Genomic DNA, 19357 nt, shown 5'->3' on the forward strand with positions numbered 1-19357 from the left:
CTTTGCATAATCTCCTAGCACTGCAAGATGCAAATTTTATGTCTTTGATGAGCATACAACAGTGGCCAAGATGACTGTTTTGATCTGCATCAAATCTATGAGTACAGCATCCTTTACTCTGCTATATTTATCGTGCAAAATCTCCTGTTAAAATAATTGTTACTAACTAAACAGAATTGTCCCTTGTGCAAATATTTGAATGTAAATGCAGATAGCCTTTTTTCCCAGCAATCTGAGAGAATTGATGCCTACAATGATTTTCATAACATACCAGTATATGTATTATTTATCATGAAATTTCTTTTGAAAGTTTATGCTGCCCAGTAATGCATAGTGAGAATTCAACACCTCCACAAGTTTTGGAATGCACTATCTTTCACAATAATAAAAGGTTGCACAATGGTGATAATTTCGTCAATGTATCACCTGTTCTCTTCTTTTCAACACTTTGCTTTCCATACTTCTGGAATTCTTTATTCTTTGCCCCCTCAGCATTATAATAATCTTTATTGTGTTGTTTTAAATGATTATGAAGCTTAGATATTTCTCCATCTGTGGCTTAGGGCCATTCACACAAGCTACAAGCAGTTATTTTTCATCCTCTGCTATTTCAAAAAACAGTCATATGTACAATCTCCATTACATACCTAAAATATATTTACATATCTAAAAACAATATATTTATTTTCTGATTACAAGTATCATGAGATTCGCAGACAAAGCACTTTTGCTAGAAGGATTTATGGATCTACATAAACTTCAATGCATCTGCTTCTCTGCATGATATATGCGGTATATTAGAACACACAGTGGCAATGTCTGTCCAATGTCTTGAAACCTGAAACCCAGAAGCACTAGTGCAAGATCAAAAGAAGTGTCTCGCAGGTGAGAGTATTAAAATCCGAATGGTTAACTGTTGGAGCATTCGCAACAGTGTTTGCGCTCATGAAAAGCAGTGAAGTTCACATACTACTAGGTACAGAAAGCTGGTTGAAACATGAAACTGATAGCAGTGGGTGTTTTGAGGAAAATTTAAGTATATATTGAAAAGATAGGCAAATGAGAAATGGACGTGGTGTATTTGTCGCAATAGACGTGAAACTTGAGTCCACTGAGAGAGAGATCATTTGGGCAAGACTCAGTGTCAAGAGTGGTCATAAAATGATAACTGGAGCCTTCTGTCACCTAGCAGACTCACCTCCTTATGTAACCAAAAACTTTAGAGAAAACCTCAGTTCACTTCTATGCAAGTTCTCCAATCATTACTGTAATCATTGGTGGAGACTTTAATCATCCAACAGTTAACTGGGAAAATTACTGTTTGTTAGTGGTGAGTGTGAAACACTACTAAATGCCTTCTGTGAAAACTAGTTAGAACAGATATTTCCCACTCACAATGGAAATAATTGGATATAGAACTGACCTCTTTGAGATTGTCCACATCGAAACTGGTGTCAGTGACCATGACACAGTTGTGGCAACAATGATTACCGAAGTACAAAGGACAACTAAAAGAAGCAGAAAGATATATACGTTCAATAAGCTAGATACAAAAACAGCAGTATCATATCTCAATGAGGAACTTGAAACTTCCAGCACAGGGCAGCACATGTAGAGGAACTATGGCTTAAATTTAAAAGAAGGGATAGATGTGTCCCCAGTAGAACAGTCCATAATGGGAGGAAACATCCATGGTACACAGTCACTGTAAAGAAACTTTTAAAGAAACAGAGATTACTGCACAACAGATATAAAACAAAGCAGGGGACTATAGATAGAGAAATGCTGAATGAAACACATTTGGCTGTCAAGAGAGCAATACGTGATGCCTTCAATGACTGCCACAGCAGAATATTGTCAAATGATCTTTCACAGAATGCAAAGAAATTCTGGTCATATGTAAAGGCTGTTAGTGACACCAAAGTTAGTGTTCAATCCCTAGCAAATGAAACAGGAACTGAAATTAATGGTAGCAAAGCAAAAGCTGATGTGCTTACCTCTGGTTTCAAATATTTCTTTACAAAGGAGAACCCAGAAGAAATGCCCCAATTTAATCCTCATAGCACAAAAAGCTGAATGAAATAAGTATTAGTGTCAGTGGTGTTTAGAAGCAGCTGAAATAATTAAAATTGAACAAAGCTCCAGGGCCTGATGGAATCCTTGTCAGTTTTTGTACTGAATTTGCAGCTCAGTTGGCCCCTCTTTTAACTGTAATCTATTGTAGATCTCCTGAACAAAAACTGTGCCCAGTTCGTGGAGAAAAGCACAGGTCACACCCATCTGCACGAAGGATAGTAGAAGTGATACACAAAGCTGCTGTCCAATATATGTGACATCAATTTGTTGTAGAATCTTAGAACATATACTGAGCTCAAACATAATGAGGTATCTTGAACAGAATGACCTCAATGACAACCCACATGGATTCAGAAAACATCAATCATGTGAAACCCAACTGGCACTTTTCTCACTTGATATACTGAAAGCTTCTGATCAAGGTAATCAGGTTGATGCAGTATTTCTTGATTTCCGAAAAGCATTTGACTCGGTACCACACATATGTTTAGCGTCAAAAGTGTAATGATATGGGGTAACAAGTGTCTGGATTTGAGGAATTTTTGGTAGAAAGGATGCAGCATGTAATCTTGGATGGATAGTCATCATCGCATGTAGAAGTAACTTCGACATTTCCTCTCACCGGTGGTGGCATCCATGCCAATAGATGCTATTTCATAGTGGATTTTATCCACATGAACTATTTTACCAGAGATAGTTTGAAATAGACCTATTTCTTGCATATATAAATTGAAAATTCAACCAATATTCGGATACTGATATTGCACATCATATGGCAAAGCCCAGTTTGGAAAAATAATATCCATTTGAACGTGTTTGCAATATAAAAAGTCCATGTGTCGGTATGAGATACGTGTTGGGTAATGCAGGCTTTTGCTATGGGGCTTGGCACATGAGAATAAAGAAAAGGGCATGATTGTGTGCTAGTGAAAGTTCAAAAGTTGGACAATTGATGCGTCATGTGTTTTGAACTGTGGTTGCATCATTTATGACACTGCCAACCAGCAAGGAATTGTGCATTAGCTATTACTGATTGCTTTGTGTTGTGCATTGTTGATTGTTTTCTTTTATTGTTTAAAATGAGTGAGGAGACTAATCCTGGTACATCGCAAAATTCATTTACAATCGTCACAAAACAAGTAGGTTTGGGAATCTCTGTGACAATGTGTCAGTTCTGCTTTGACAGAACACGGGTGCAGCCTGCTGCCCTGCAAGAGGAAGGCGGAGCTTTTTTCCCTGCACCTCTCAGATGGGCACTAGTTTGTACATGCCCATGGCCAACTGCCAGTTTACAGTGTCCGCACTCTGCACTACAGCAAAAGGAAAATGAAACATGTTAACGTATTTTGACTATTCAATGATAATTGCTGAGCTTCCTGGGGTTGCAGCAGGCTACCATATACATGGTGCTGCTGGCAGACATCACACTCAGTGACTTGTTGTTTTCAAGCATTGTGGAAATGACTGCAACGTATTTGAATTATTGATTGATTTGTTATGCACTCTGCATGTGACAGACACTCTGGTCAGACAGCAGGTTGTATGGATTTTACACCTGTGAGCGAGACCCCCCTGGGGGCTCATATCTCGTTTGTGAGAATGTGCTTGGCCATCATGAAGCTCCAGCCCTTGCAGCACTACTTCCCTATCTGTGTTGCAAGTCTATCTTTCTACTATTCTTTTTTCCTCTCTACCTTTCCAGTAGATGGTCTTTTTGGATCTGATTTGTGTTTTGGACCCTCATTTTCTTACCTTCTCGCCTTCGACAACTTTTCATTGTTACTTATATGGCCCCCTTGTTGAGTTTGACTTGCTACTTCTTTTCTAAATTTTACAGAAATGTGCATCATGCAGGGAAGATCGTCCAGTGCGGCATACATTACACCTTTCTGTCTTTGCATCCTTCTTTCTTGCAGTGGAATATGTCCAAAACCTAGCATAGTAGCCACTCTGTTGTGGAGGGATCATAAAGTATGTGTACAGTGGTAAACCCCTGACCAGGCAATAGTTGCGCTGTTGATGTCTGAGCTGGAAACTCCCCATGCAAGCCAAGGAGTATGTGCCCATCGTGGCTGGGAACAGGGATCCCAGGAAATGGTCTACTGGCTGTGTAGTGCCTGTAGGGGAGCCACCATTCAGAGTGGGTAATAGCATGGCAGAAGTTTCACACATGAAATTGATTAAACTTTTTTCTGCTGGTGGCCACACTGCCCAAGCAATCTCTTCTGAAGCTGACTTATATTGCAATGGGAGAGGTATGACCCCAAAATGTTCCCTTCCCTGACTACACCATGGGAGAAACATAAGGCTGAGAGACAAGGCCAAACCCCCCCCCCCCCCCCCCCCCCCCCACACACACACACACACACACTTGGTTTGATTCCTTTGTGACTACTACAAAGCCTGTGTTCAAAAGTGGGTCCGTTCTGCTCAAAACGTCCTTCCCCGCTCAGTCACAGGCACTGTTCACCCGTGGCAAGCTGGATGATATTCCTGTCACTATAAATCCCATAAAAGTCTGAATATGATACAAGGTATCATTTCAACTGATATCTCCTTCTGCACACTAATGATGAGTTGCATACTAATTACGTGTGATGTGGTGTGAATTTTGTCTATCATGTCCAGTGGGGACCATAAGGCAACAGAGTGGATAGTGGAACCTTCATGCACACCGCTTAGCTGCATGGCTGTTGAAGTGGAATAGCCATTAGTGGGCAACCTGTGGGGAAACTGTCACACCTCAGTAGCATCAGTAGCATTAGTCTTACGCAGGCACTCAGGGTTCTGTGTCGGTAGACTTTTATTTCCTTAACTTTTGAGGAACTGAGATCGAACCTTCAAAATTTCCTCTCTTCCTCCTAGCGGAATGGGTGGGCAACTTCTAGGTACTAACACCCAATCTAACAAGAGGGCTCATATAGCCAGTCCTGATTCAGGAATTGTTCAGGGTGCTGCCATTTATAGTAGCAAAATACATACTGCACGCCAGAAAGTGTTTTTGATAGTCAAATGAAAAGAGGGCAGTTTTGAGAAAGTTTTACCATTCTACATTCAAAAGGATTTTGAGAGAATCTGTGGCATTTAAAATCTGTCAAGCACTTGCAAAATGGGACCCAGTTGGTAGAAATGTTTAGTTCCCAACAAAGAAAGAACCTCCAGAAAGCTCAGTACCTCGGGGAATATGCAGTTGAAACTGAACTGCACACATCACCTTGAAGTGCAGCAAATGTGTTGTGTCATGTAGAGATCATGTCAACATCCCCAAAGAGGAACTGAAAGCTGAGTGGACCAAAGAGGGCATTATTGATGTACAAAACATCATGAAAAGTGTGTATTATGATTTGGTGAAAGCAAACTCGTTCATACCTACATTTAACAGCATGAAATTTCTAGAGCATGTTAAGGCTGGTTTCCTTCACCTAAGTGTGCAGCCTTATTTTCCCAACCTAATGCACTGTTTTAAATGTCAGCATTTTGTGCACACTAATCTCTGTTGTAAGGGAGAAGCCACTTGTGGCAAATGTGGTAAGTCCAACCACAAAGGAGTTGTTTGTTCATCTCCTTTGAAGTGGGTCAATTGCTCTGGGGATCATGCTGTCTGCAGTAGGGACTGCATTGTCTTCCTTGAAGAAAGGAAGATCCAAGAGATAAAAGTGACAAAGCACCTCCCATATGGTGAAGCCAAAAATATGCAACTGCCCTTGCTTGCTGCCTACCTTCACTTCCATTCTCAAACAGCCAGCCCAGAAAACTTAAGCTGTTATACAAACAGAGGTTGCTAGTGTTAGCACTAGTAACGGTATTTGTCAATGCACGTCTGCTGCTGCAGTTATTTTGAAGCCCATAACCCTCCTCAGAATATTGGAAAAGATGGTGGTTGATGCTGATGCAGGGCTCCTTATCCCTCAAAGAGTTCAGTCTGGTCCACTGTCCAGAGCTGCCACTATCACAGCTGTGGTTGTGGCTCCGAAGCCTACACTATGCAAAATATCAAAGGCAAAGGCGAAGAATCAGCTGCTGATGGAGAAGGGAAGCAAGCAGTTTGACATCACTCTTTCTGACATCTCTCACTATCTGCTAACTATACTTACCTATGCAAGATGTTATAGCCTCTGAGGCTGTCAAGACCTTACAGAAAAACTCCCCTGCCAATTACTCCTGTTGGGTGATTTCAATGACTGTAATGTATTATGGGGCTCAAACTATACTTGCCCTAGGGGTTGAGTCCTGAAGAACCTCATGATGCCTCAGGAGCCGTGCATCCTCTACACAGGCAGTTCCATTTGTTTCTCGGCTGCTACTGGGTCATCCTCAGTCATTGACCTCTCTTTCCACTCCACAAACCTTCCAGACTCTGCTCAGTGGGAAGCAATCTGATGACCTTCATTCCAGTGATCATGCCCCACTGTGGATGGAGCATTACTTTAACATAAACCCTCAAAATGGATGGTCAGCAGGGATAACTAGACACTGTTCATCCAGCTGGCTGTGTTTGAACACCATGACAGCATCCAGGAATGGGTGGACAATGTCACATAAGTGATCCATACTACCATTGATTTATCCATCCCAAAGTTTCCAGGACATTTTAGAACGCAACTTGTACCTCGGTGGACTGATGAGTGCCACTCAGCAATCCAGGACTGAGATGTTCTTTGATGGTTTAAATACCGCCCAACACCAGACAGCCCCACAGCATTTAGACTCGTAAGCGCCAAGGATCGATGCATAATTAAGGAGAGTAAGAATAGGTCATGCCAAGCTTTCCTGAACTCCATCAACCATTCCACTTGTTCTACAAAAGTATGGGAAGCCATCAGGAGGATTGCCGATAAACAAAGTTGTTTTCCAATAGCAGTAGCGTTGAAATTGGGGTATCTCCAAAGAATACCAGGAGACATGATTCAGATGATGGCAGAGCCTGAGCATTTTGCAATGACTACTGACAATGCCAGTTATATGATATGGCAGACGGGTCACTTTCCCAACTTGTGGAGAGAGGCAACTTTGATATGTCTCCTCAAACCAGAAGAGTACTGCGCATAAACCAGTAGTTACCCAAGTGTCACTTAATTAGCTGTGTAGGAAAGACCTTGGAGTGAATGGATAACTGTCATTTGGTCTGTTTGTTAGAGACCAGGCAATTCCTTAGCTACTCTCACTGTGGATTCTGAAGATTTAGGTCCACTGACCCTATTAGAGATGGCTATTCAGCAGGCTTTCCTACATAAACATGATTGTCTTGGTATATTCTTTGACAACAGTAAGACATACGACACTCCGTGGAGACACAGTATTCTCATGCATATCTATCAGTGGGGCTTTCATGGCCACCTTTCCATCTTCATACACTGTTTTATGTCTAAGTGAGTTTTCAGGTCCTGAGTTGGCGAGACACTGCTGAATCATTTTGAGTAGGAGAATGGTGTTCGTCAGGGCAGTGCTTTAAGTATTAACCTCTTTGCCATAGCCATAAATGGTATCTTGCCTACGTTAAAGAATCCTGTACACTATACCTTATTTGTGAACGATTTTGTAGTTTTTGGTTCCTCATCATCGGCAAGTTACAGAGCAGAGATTACAGGAGTAGGCTGCAAAGGTAGGGTTTCAGTTTTCTGTAGATAAATGTGTGTTCATTTTAATCATTTTCATCATATTTTTAATGTACCTGGCCTGCATATGAGAGACACCATTCTACATTTTCAAGACTCAGTGAGACTGACCTCATTTCTTACTCCAAATTGTTGTGGTTAACACACCTGAGACCTGAAAGCCAGAACCCAGATGGCACTGAATATCTTAAAATGTCTTAGCCACTGGTCTTGGGGAACAGGCAGGGTGCGTCTACCCCAGTTTTATAGGGCTTCTGTGCATTCATGGCTTGACAATGGGTGCACAATATATGGATTAGTGAGGCCCTCTTATCTGAAGATTATTGTCACTATCGACCATGAGGGTATTAGTCTGGCTGCCAGTGTTTATTGGACCAGCCCCATACCCAGTCTGTGTTTTGAGGGTCAGGAACTGCCTCTCACCATCTGGTAACAGCTCATCATGGTGTGTGGGGCATGTAAGTTCCTCGGTGCTTCAAATTCACCTATATACCATACTGTTGCTTGTCCATCTCTGGAACAGATTTTCTCCAGTCATCCAAAAGCAACAAGGCCATTTGTGATCCACGTGCAACATGTGCTGGGGTCACTTGGTGTGCAGTGAGTACAACCCCAACTCCAGGGTTTTAACTGCCTACTACCCAGGGTACTGCATAGGCCCAGAGTGATTTTAGATTTACTGCAGTATAGGAGAGATTGCATTCCTACATTCATTGTTAATACACTGTTTTTATGACATTTTAAACGAGCACCACAACTCTGTAGTGGTATTCATGGACAAGTCTAAACAGGAAGACTTTGTTGTCTGCTCTGTTTGTTTCCCCAATCATATCCTCAAGATCCAACTGCCTCAGGACTGGCATATTCGGCCATTGACTTTTCCATTTGCAGCCCAGATCTTCTCCTGTCCATCCATTTGAGAGTCCATGATGACCTGTGCAACTATGACCATTTTACAATCATTTTGCCCCTCCCTTGGTATCACTCACCATATAGGCTCTCTCCAATGCTGATTGGGATGCTTCCACCACTACTGTTGATCTTCACATGCCACCTCATGGAGCTACTGATGCAGTTGTCCAGAGCCCAAATGCAGCCATTTTACCACCAGCTGATGCAGCGATTCCCTCTTCCTTGGGATACACCTCTTGGAAGACAGCATCTTGGTGGTCCCATGAAAGTGCCATGGTCATTAAAGATCACAGGCAGGCTCTCCAATGCTACAAGTGATATCCATTGATGGAACACATCATTACCTCTAAATGGCTTCATGCCCAGGTTGGCCACCTCAAAACAACAGAAGCAATAATGCTGGGAGTGGTTCGTTGCTACCACAGGACCACGTGTTCCTCCTCCATAGTTTTGGGTGAAGATTTGACGCCTCTATGGACACTAGTACCCCACGAGTGCGCCTGTTATCTCTGTAAATGGTGATGTATGCATTGATTCAGACGCTGTAGCTGAACATTTTAATTGTCATTATGCTTCACTCTATTTCTGAGAAGTATCACCCTGCCTTTTGTGTCCTCTTACCTGGAACTTTATAATGCTCCATTCAGTAAGGTAATTCCTCAGTATCCTAGCACTTTGCTCTGACTTTGCTGCAGGGCCAAAACTCAGGCAAATGCTAAAACATTTTATCACTGGATTGCCAGCATCACATCCTTGCAATTTTCAACCACATATGGAGTGAGGGTGAGTTCCCATCCTATTTGCTTGAAAGCATTATTGTCCCAGTACTGAAACCAGTTACACACCCACTTGAGATAAACAGTTGTCACTCAATTAGCCTCACTCTTGATTTTTGCCCAGAACTTCTTGTCTCACTGTACATTCTGGGTTCAAGTTAGTGCTTCCTACAGTGCTCCCCATGTACAAGAGAAAGGGGTCCCACGGGGCTCTGTATTGAGTGTTCCCCTTTCCTAGAGGCTATCAATGGACTAGCTGTAGCTGTGGGGTCTAGTGTCAACGTCAATTACTACTCCTCTATTGTAGGTGTTGCTGCATGCTGACTGCAGGATGCCACACAAAAGGTGCATTTATGGGGTCTCAGCTGGGGCTTCCGATTTTCTGCCGGCAAGACGCGTGTCGTGCTTCTGTCGCCATAGTGCTGTCCATCCACAACCGGTACTCTACCTCCAGTACCAAATGCTCAATGTGGTGGAGTCCAACCATTTTTGGGATCAGTCTTCATTACCGAGTTGACATGGCTTTTCCATCTTCATCAACTTAAGCATAAGTGCTACTCACACCTTCATACTCTTCCCTGTCTCAGTATCATCAACTGGGATGCAGGCTACTCTACACTTTTGTGGCTCTACAAAGCTCTGATCGACTTCTTCATTACTGGAGCCTGGTGTATGGCTCAGCATCACCTTCAGCATTGTGGATGTTGGACCTGATACACCACTGTGGAGTTCGACTTGTGATATGGTTGGTGGACAAACTGGTTTTACCCACACAAATGCAACGTGCAGTGAACTACACTCCCTACAGGTATGTCAGGGTGTATACGTGGACAAGGAAAAAAAATTCCCGGATTTCCCGGTTAAAAATACTCTTTCTTCCGGGTGACAGTATATTTTCCCTTATCAATCGTTTGAATAGTTATGGTTTTATACACGGGCGTACAATTTCCCGGCACTTTAGAAAACGCAACTTTGATGTGCTTTTGTACGCCGTTCGTAGCTCATGTCACGTGATCTCGCCAGCCGATAACAGCGGATATTCAGAGACTAGGACACATATGTAGACCTTCGACCATAGATGGTCGAAGATGTAAACAGCCAACAACAGCATCACTGTTAAGTAGCACGAACACGCGAACAGGGAAGTTAATAGTTTAAATTAATATACATAGTGCTGCTTTCACATATAATATTGTTCTCAAGCTGTAAGAGAAGCTAAGCTTTCGCATATACTGTTGATCTTTTTTGCGAGTGTTACACTTTAAGGTATATCACACAAATGTGCCAGTAAAATTTTTAATAATGACATAAATGTCTGATCTTTAGGGTTCGAAATTCTTCTAAATGGCTCGTCATCAAAGAGTTGATTTTTAAATGAGAGTCAAACGCTCTGTGATTCAGTAAATTCATGGTACATTCTTGCACATAGTTCAACTTATGTAAAAGGATATTTACTTTTAAAGTAACGCTTTTCAAACCACTGTTCGCAATATTTTCCCGCGACCTGTTAGAAATAGGTTCGTTTCAGCAATTGCCAGAGAGCGCAGATAACAGGCGACACCGCGCTTGGGTGGCTATCATGACGTACGAAGCCCGTATGTACGTACGTATAAAACATTGAAAGATCATAAATTATGTCATAAAAGAAACAAGACATCAGAAGATACTGCAAGAGTATCGGAATTTCGTGAACCATATTAAAATGTGCACATTTAAAATGCATACTTAAAGTGCACATTCGTATGTCCCAATTCTCAATGAAGTAGACCTCGAGCTGATATTAAGCTTTTCGGTGTAGTTTTTGGGGATGTAAATTTTCTTGGAGCACCAGTACTGTATTATATCATGTTCGGTTCTTTATTATGGCATAATGCCATACGTGCTAGAAAATGAAAACGTGTACTTGAAAAGCAGCGAACAGTTGAAACTAGCCAGTAGTGTGGAATTAAACATTTCGTTTCAAATACATTGACTGCCTCTGCGCAAAAGGTTAACAAAAGTCAAATTTCTTTAGCAAACAGACAAAAATAACTTCATTGTTCCGCAAGGCGATTAATGCTTGACTGTCAGAAAGGTGGAAATAAAATAAAATCTGAAGCTAATGACATATTTTAGCCTTCCGTAATTATGTGAATGTGTTTTAATTCACTTGATAGCTCCCGGCCACATATATCAGTTTTGTTTTCATTTGACGTGAGAGTAAACGAAGGGGAAACTGCAAAATCACTAAATGTAAACACGAGTCATGTGGAGACTATCCACTGTAACTCAGACTGCTCTGCGCATCAGCCCCGGATCTAAGACATTTGCGAACAGGGTCAGTACTATAAAAAAAAAAAAAAAAAAAAAAAAAAAAAAAAAAAATCGAATTTTCAAAATATGTTCATCTTGTAGCGCACATCTTTCTGAAAAGTCTGAAACATAAAGCATATGTATTCGAGGAAATGTGAGACATATTATTTGGTCTTAAGTGCCACGCCTCTTCATAAAGCATTTTTCTACTGCACATCCAAACTATATTCAGAAGAGTGGAAATTGAAATGTCCTGTGGTGCCTCTCCATCTCCCAGTCGGCCGGTTTGACAGCCTGCCCCTCTTAAAAAAATGTCGCAATTAATAGCGGATGGGATTATTTGTAATCGAGAGAAAAAAAAAACTCTTCAGAAAATTGAACTCTTTATTGCCTATTAGTTAACAACTTGCTGTTTTGTGTGGCATACAATTAAATATAGGATATATAAAACCAATACTGACAAGAGATAAGCAAGAAATTACTTTCCTTCAAACCTTAGCTCCTAGCATTTTTTCCTCTCTAATCTTGCTACAGCATTACATGGCGTGCTTTCCTTTCTGCGAACGAATCTATTACCTCATCAAAGTTCGTCAAACGTTTTGCTACATGAAAAATCGAAATGTCGTTATCTAATACTGAAAAAGCTGTTAATACAAATTATACCCAAGACTGATGTGGTTCCTTGATCTGATTTCGTCTATTTTGTCACTGTCTACTAAATGAAACAAAATAGGCCTTTCTAATATGGTAGCAATTTTGTAACACACCAAATAAACAAAACTGTTTTGGCACAAATGGCCATTTTTATAACACGACAGAATATAATACACGAAGTACCAATAACAAATGCCTATTAGGCCTACTACAAGCAAAAAACTTTGTGTTAGGAAATAGTTTCACATTTCAATCATATGCACTAGCTTCTCATGCATGAGATCGCAAAGTAGTAGTATGAAATTTTTATATAAATTTGGAATCGTCTTATTCTTCCATAATTTGTGTGATGTACCCGTTTCTTCTCCTTCCTCCTTCTAACAATCCTGTAATCACCAATTCTGTAGCTATTGCTGCCATTGTCAAAATTTGTTCGCCGATTAACTTCACTAACCCTGCCAGAATGACAGGTTTAGTTACTGCACGATTATTTTCCGGTTAGGCGTTATTACGTGTTCGAACAATACGTTTTCCGCGTTACTTCCAGAATAGAACTTATGCGGCTGCTAGTACTACTGGTCCTTACTAGTGTAGCGATCTGTCCAAAAATTTTCTGTCAAAATTTCATTTTCTTGGATACACCGAGAAGATAATATGTAATCTTTCTCACCTGTTATTCCTGTCAGTTGTTTATTTCCATTCTGGTAGTTTGAATCTGTGGATTTCGCTAGTAATTATAACAATGCTGATCATTCGCAAACCCAATCAACCACATAATCAGACAGCGATTGGCATTCATCCGTTCGGCTTTACTCCATCAGTTCGTATAGCCCCGTCCCCTTTTGTCTGCGGAAAGTTTATTTCTAGATGCGACGAGGATTCTCCTGACAGAAACATCACGTACACTATGCATGCATTCAAAAGTCGACTTATGATTCATTCAGAAATCAACATGTGTTCAAAAATGTTCAACAGGGAGGCATTTCAAAATCATATGAATAATCGATAGACAAAATTGCGCTGGATGCTAGGCGCTTTGTGAAACACGTTCTTTTCCTCAAGAAAAGCATCTAGCTGCTTGCTGTGACTGCTTGCACAGCCAACAGTCACATTCCCGTAGCCAGAAGCGGGAGAATCTACTACTCAAACGCGACCAACTGCGAATGCGCATGAGCCCGCTCGCAACTGCTAAAACGAATCTAATGTAAAACACTTGTTTGCAGACGCTTGCATGAGCACTGTGTGTTGTTGTTGTATATGTCGCATTTTCTTTGTAATTTAAGTTATTTTCGTTTTTTTCTCTCGTTTATGTTTTATTGTTGAAGTATTATTCTGCAGTAGCAGGATACAGTAATACCCTTTGTTAGAGCATCAGTTCGTACAAAAATTTAAATGAAAACTAAAACAATTAAAAATTCCCGGAATTCTAAAAATATCCTGGGTTTTTCCCGGATCTCCCGGTTGTCCCGGGTCGTATACACCCTGTATGTGTTGTGCAGTTATGAATGCCCATGAAATGGTCAAAATTAATATTCTGTAGATTTTTTAACTATCAAACTGAGTGGGAAAAGAAAAATAATGTTGAGAAACATCTTAAATTAGAGCAGATCTTCAGTTCACGGGTGAGAAAATGCTGCTGCTTTTCAAAAGAAATAACCATTTTTTGGAAGCTTAAATACAACCAAAAGATGAAAATACATAAAAACCATTTCGGAAAAAAAAACTGTTGAAGTTTTTGCAAAAGCAAACATTCCAGCTCCACAATTACCACTTTTTTCAACAGTCAATTTCAAAGTGCTAAGACTTCATCTTCAGTCACGTAGTGTGGCATTCTTTTAGATTTGTGCAACCAATCATTTACAAAAGAAAAAAATTTAGATGCAAATTTCACCAAAAATAGATGAAAATTTTGCCAAAAACTGATGCTACATTTTCTGTCTCTAACGAGTAATGCTGTGTAGGTAAACTGTTGACTGCCTTCAGTCATCTTGGAATGGATGAACACAGGTGCTGCATGATTTTCAAGGGAATTTTATGCTATACTTCTTGCAAAATACTGGCAAGTTAGTGAATGGTGGTGGAAGTGGCTGGGGATAATGCATCCTTCTCTCCATAGCAGACCACAAAGGCTCAATAACTTTTAAGTCTGTGACTCCTCATGCTCACAAAATCAGTCTTGGACAATGCAAGCAATGTGAAAAAGAGCCCTTTCATCTTGGAATACAGCATCACCACTTGGGAACAAACATTGTACCATGTGATGGACCTGATAAGCCAAAATGGTCACATAATTCTTGCCAGTAATGCAACCTTGCAGAGTAGCCCAGTCAATGAATGCCATAAAAGATCAATTAGTGGAAAAATTCATGTAATCGTAAATTTTTGTACAATGGTGGGAGAGAACATCATGAACAATATATTAAAAATCCTGACCAGTCATGTGTGATCACTGGGCTGGGGGAGGGCAGTGAATTTTTTTATGATTGCTTGAGTAACGTGAAAACTATAGGTTTTAGTGAAAAATTTTACCAATACAAAATTAAACTAAATTAAATTTCCTACAAAGAAGACAGTGTTCATTTTTTCTCTAGAGGTAATAGTTTGCGAGTTGCAGGGGAAGGAAAAATCACAGATTTTTTAAAAATATTATTGTAATGGTATAAAATTAATGTTTACTTTTAAATGAAGTGGGTTAAAAACAAATATTAAATGTATGTAGCATGTCTAAATGCAGTATAGCCATATTAATGGGATAAATTATGGCCTGGGAGAATAACAGGGTTGGGGGAGGGTACAAGCATGAGGAAAGGTGGGTCATTGGATAGTGGTCATGCACTTCCCTCCTTCATATGTTTGCAAACTGAAGAGCGAGCAGGTGATTCCCTACTCTATCTACCCCACTATGCTAGAAGTAGTAACTACAGGCTATTGCACAAATTTATACTGACCCTCTACAGCACGCTTCATGAATCACTGGCAATGCAGTGCACAGACATGCCTGGGGAGTGTTCATTTTCCACAAAGTACTTGAAAACATTGCATCACAATAACCAAGACTACCAACTTGTGATGATATGTATTAAGCAGAACTAGGGAGCAAAGTGACACTACTATGGGTACAGACTGTAGCATCTGTTGTTTAAATTAAATCTTGTTGTTTTATTGTTTTGATTATAAGAAATTACAGTTTAAAACACAAAATTCAGACCAGTATTTTGTTAAAAATGATTGCTCATTGCAAGTTTTATCACAAGTTTTCAAAAATCAAAACATATAATTTTTATCAGATGGATTCGCAATTGCAAATAATGACTACCATCAGCTGTAGAATGGAATGACGACATTGTCGTCATTCTGTTCTACAGCTCGTGGTAGTCATTATTCGCAATTGGGAATCCATCTGATGTCTTTAGTAACGGCTGTGGTCACCGCAGTGCATTGTCATCAGAATGACACTGGCACTGCAATATCGTATGATATTTATGGATGAGGTTGTGGGGGAAGCTTGATGTATAGTTGAAAGAGGTGCATTTTGTCACCCGAAATTTTCGAAAGTAAGAACTGCACACATGAGTTGCTAATAATACTAATGCAAGAAATGCATCCGGACAGAATCTACATAAATTTATGCACACTGTTCCACAATTCTAGAGAGGGAACTGATTCTCAGACATCCTATACGACAGCTACAGTGTTTTTCCAAGATAGGTAACTTCTCCCACCATGAGCACTGGTCACTCAAAGTTTACAGGCAGCATTTCATGTCCAGTTTTCTTACATGAGTAGACTAAATAACTCCACTCAGCCCGTACTAATGTAGTGGGGTAAGTGAGTACCTTTCTGCTTATCTAAAAAAGCTCAACAGCTGGAGTTGTCAACTGTCTACCACACTGAAGAGCCTGTGCTAAGAGTAACACGCTGTCGAAACGTATTTGACAATGACTATTTCATTGTGTACACTATTACCATCTGGAATACTTTACACAGCTTGAGGGGTATCAAATGCATCACCCTAGCTTCAGTCCTCCCAACATCTGAGAAGGCCCAGAGGCTTAAATTGTCTCCCTCTGCAATAGAAGTAGTTGGCTGGATGTTATGAAACTTCAGAGATTTCAACATAAGTCAAACAATGCATTACAGCAGAGTACTGTTCTAGACTTGAACATTAGACATATTCACACCCATCTTGAAGACATGTTGTAGATGTGTGGTACATGGCTTCACTCAGTGCAGCTCACTACAAGTGCCACACAATTCCAGAATGGAACATATTTATACAATCTATTAGTAACAGAATTAAATGTGAGAAAATTGCAGTAACTTTATGGCCATTTATTAATTCATCACAAAATGATTTCACCACAATTAAGTGACTTTACAATCGACAGTCAATGATAGACAGCAGCAAGATGCTACATTTACCATTCCAATCCGTTAGCCACCAACACTACATACAATTTCCTCTCAAGAACATCACACACACAAATTAAACACATCCATTGTTTGCACCTAAATGTTTTACAGAAAAACTTACTCAACAGATGCAAATAAGTACTTATTTGATAAACTGAAAACAACTCCATTATACAGGGTGTTTCCGCAAGAGTGTGCAAAAATTTAACAGGACATGGAAGATGTTCCAGTGACCAATATGAGGCAGGGAACCTGGGGTCAGAGAAGCCAGCGTAAGGAGATAATACGAATAAAATTAAATTACTGTATACTTTTTCATTTACATTAGTTGCAGTTAACTGCAAATACCATCACTGACACAATGAATGTACCATTTGTACTGCATCTTACAAAATGTGCTGACACTGACAGCCACATCCTCCTCAATGCAAGCATGATATCGGCAAACAAGATTCTAATGAATATGTGAGTGGTCCTCACATTGCCAGGTCCCTTGTTTCTTCTTTTCAATCAAGCAGTCTCCCACATTCGTCGATTGAGAGAAATGAACACTTGTCATCATCACAAATGATGACTGTTAGGAAATCATTCCCTTTACAGCCTTTCAGCAGCAAGAACATTGCAGTGTACTTTCCCATATGTAAGGTGCATGTCAGCGAGTTCTCCAAAACTGTACTGGTACTGCCCCATCGTATTGTACTGTATGTCTCTGAAGAGCACTGGGTAATAACTCATAGCATGTTCTGTCATGGGACAATGTAAATATGATACAACCACCTTATGGACAAATAAACAAAACCTGCATCATGAATTCCAAGTAATCAGGCTCGTCGTCCTTGTTTCCTTTCAGGACATAGAGAATGTGCATCTAAATAAACAGCACAATATGTGTAAACTTGTAAGCATATTAGTCATAAATAAGCTGGAAAACAGTAATGTTAGACAAAGCGGTAGACAGGTTTACTTCCATATCTCCTTAAGTTGGCTTCTCTAACCCCAGGTTCCCTACCTGAAATTGTTGAGGACAGCATCCTCTATGTCCTGTTAAATTTTTGCACACCCTTACGGAAACCCTCTTTATAAACAAGAGCTCAGTGAAATTGTTTTGCCTATTCACTTAAGAGAAATGGACAGGAAATGCTGCGGAGGTATATCTGTATGTAAACTGAAAAGCAAGCAGTGCTGATGGTGGGGAAGTTGCCTTTTACAGACGAACACTATAGCTGCTGTACAGGATCACTAAGATTCAATTTACTCTCAAACAGTATGGAACAGTGTGCAGAAATTTACATAGATTGCCCTTATGTGTTTCTTGTATTAGTACTATTAGTAACTCATGTCTGCATTGCAAACAATGTTAAAGCACCTTGTGAAAAATAAACATCCCCCATATACAACTGCACACAGCGATTCATAAGGTGAACTGTTAAAGGGTTGGTATAACTTTTTGAAACACTCCGTAGTTGCTTCTTGTGACATACTGGGGTTGATAAAATGGGCAATCACCTACTTGCTCTTCAGTTTGCTGATGTATGGGGAGGGAAATGCATGAATGCAACTCGATGACCTATGTTGCACTTCTGCTCATCCACCCGATCCCCCCCCCAACCCTCGTATTCTCAGTACACAATTTATCTCTCAATGTGTCTCTACTGCAGTTAGGTGTGGTGCACACATTCATTCGTAACCCATTTAATTACAAAGTAAATGTTGATTTTGTACCATTGAAACAATATTTTTAATAATCTGTGATTTTTCATTTTCTGCAATGCAGAAAAAATGAACTGAATCTTTTTTGTAGGAGATTTAATTTAGTTTAATTTTGTAATAGGTACTAGTTTTATTGGAAGCCATGTTTTTCGAGTTTCAAGAAAAACATAAGAAAGTGATCATTAAATGTCCCTGTACATCAACACACACACTCCCTTGGTCAGGATTTTTAGGATGTTGTTCATCGCAATCCTTCCTACTACTGGACAAAAGTTTGTGACTATATATTTTCCTCCTCATTTTCCTTTGTTGATGGGACTAGAGTAACCATGGGGCCCATGGAATACCAAGATACGACTGTCCAAACCATCATTGAACTCTCTGCTTGTTTTACTCTTGGCATGTAAACTGGGCCAGTAGTTGGAAACACTGTGAAGCAAGACTCTTCTGATAAAAGACTTTCTTCTATGGTCCTACAGCCCAGGTTTTATGGCTTTGGCAGCAAATTTTCCTGTTACAGGCATCAGCATTTTGGAATTCCAGCTCTCCTTGCAGTTCCCTGCTCGAGTTCCCTTCATGTTGTTTTGGTGCTGGCATGCTTCGTGAGTGCTGTATTCAGTTCTGCAGTAACCAGCCATTTGCATCTTATTTTTCGTCACAATCCTCGTTACTGAGTAGCTGTCACGTTCGCTCAACACACACTTTCATCTGCTTTGTGACCTAGTGGACGAAGTTTCTCCACTCTCCCTGTATGCAATGTAAATCTTTGATATGGTGCCTCTTGAAACACGAAACACTTTGGCTACCTTAGTTATGGAAGCACCCACCATATGAGTAGCAACAATCTGCCCATGTTCGAACGCACTGAGTTCTCACTTAATGCACTCACAACTATACAGAAGACTGTTC

The sequence above is a fragment of the Schistocerca cancellata genome, chromosome 2, assembly GCF_023864275.1.
Source record: "Schistocerca cancellata isolate TAMUIC-IGC-003103 chromosome 2, iqSchCanc2.1, whole genome shotgun sequence".
Lineage (NCBI taxonomy): Eukaryota > Metazoa > Arthropoda > Insecta > Orthoptera > Acrididae > Schistocerca > Schistocerca cancellata.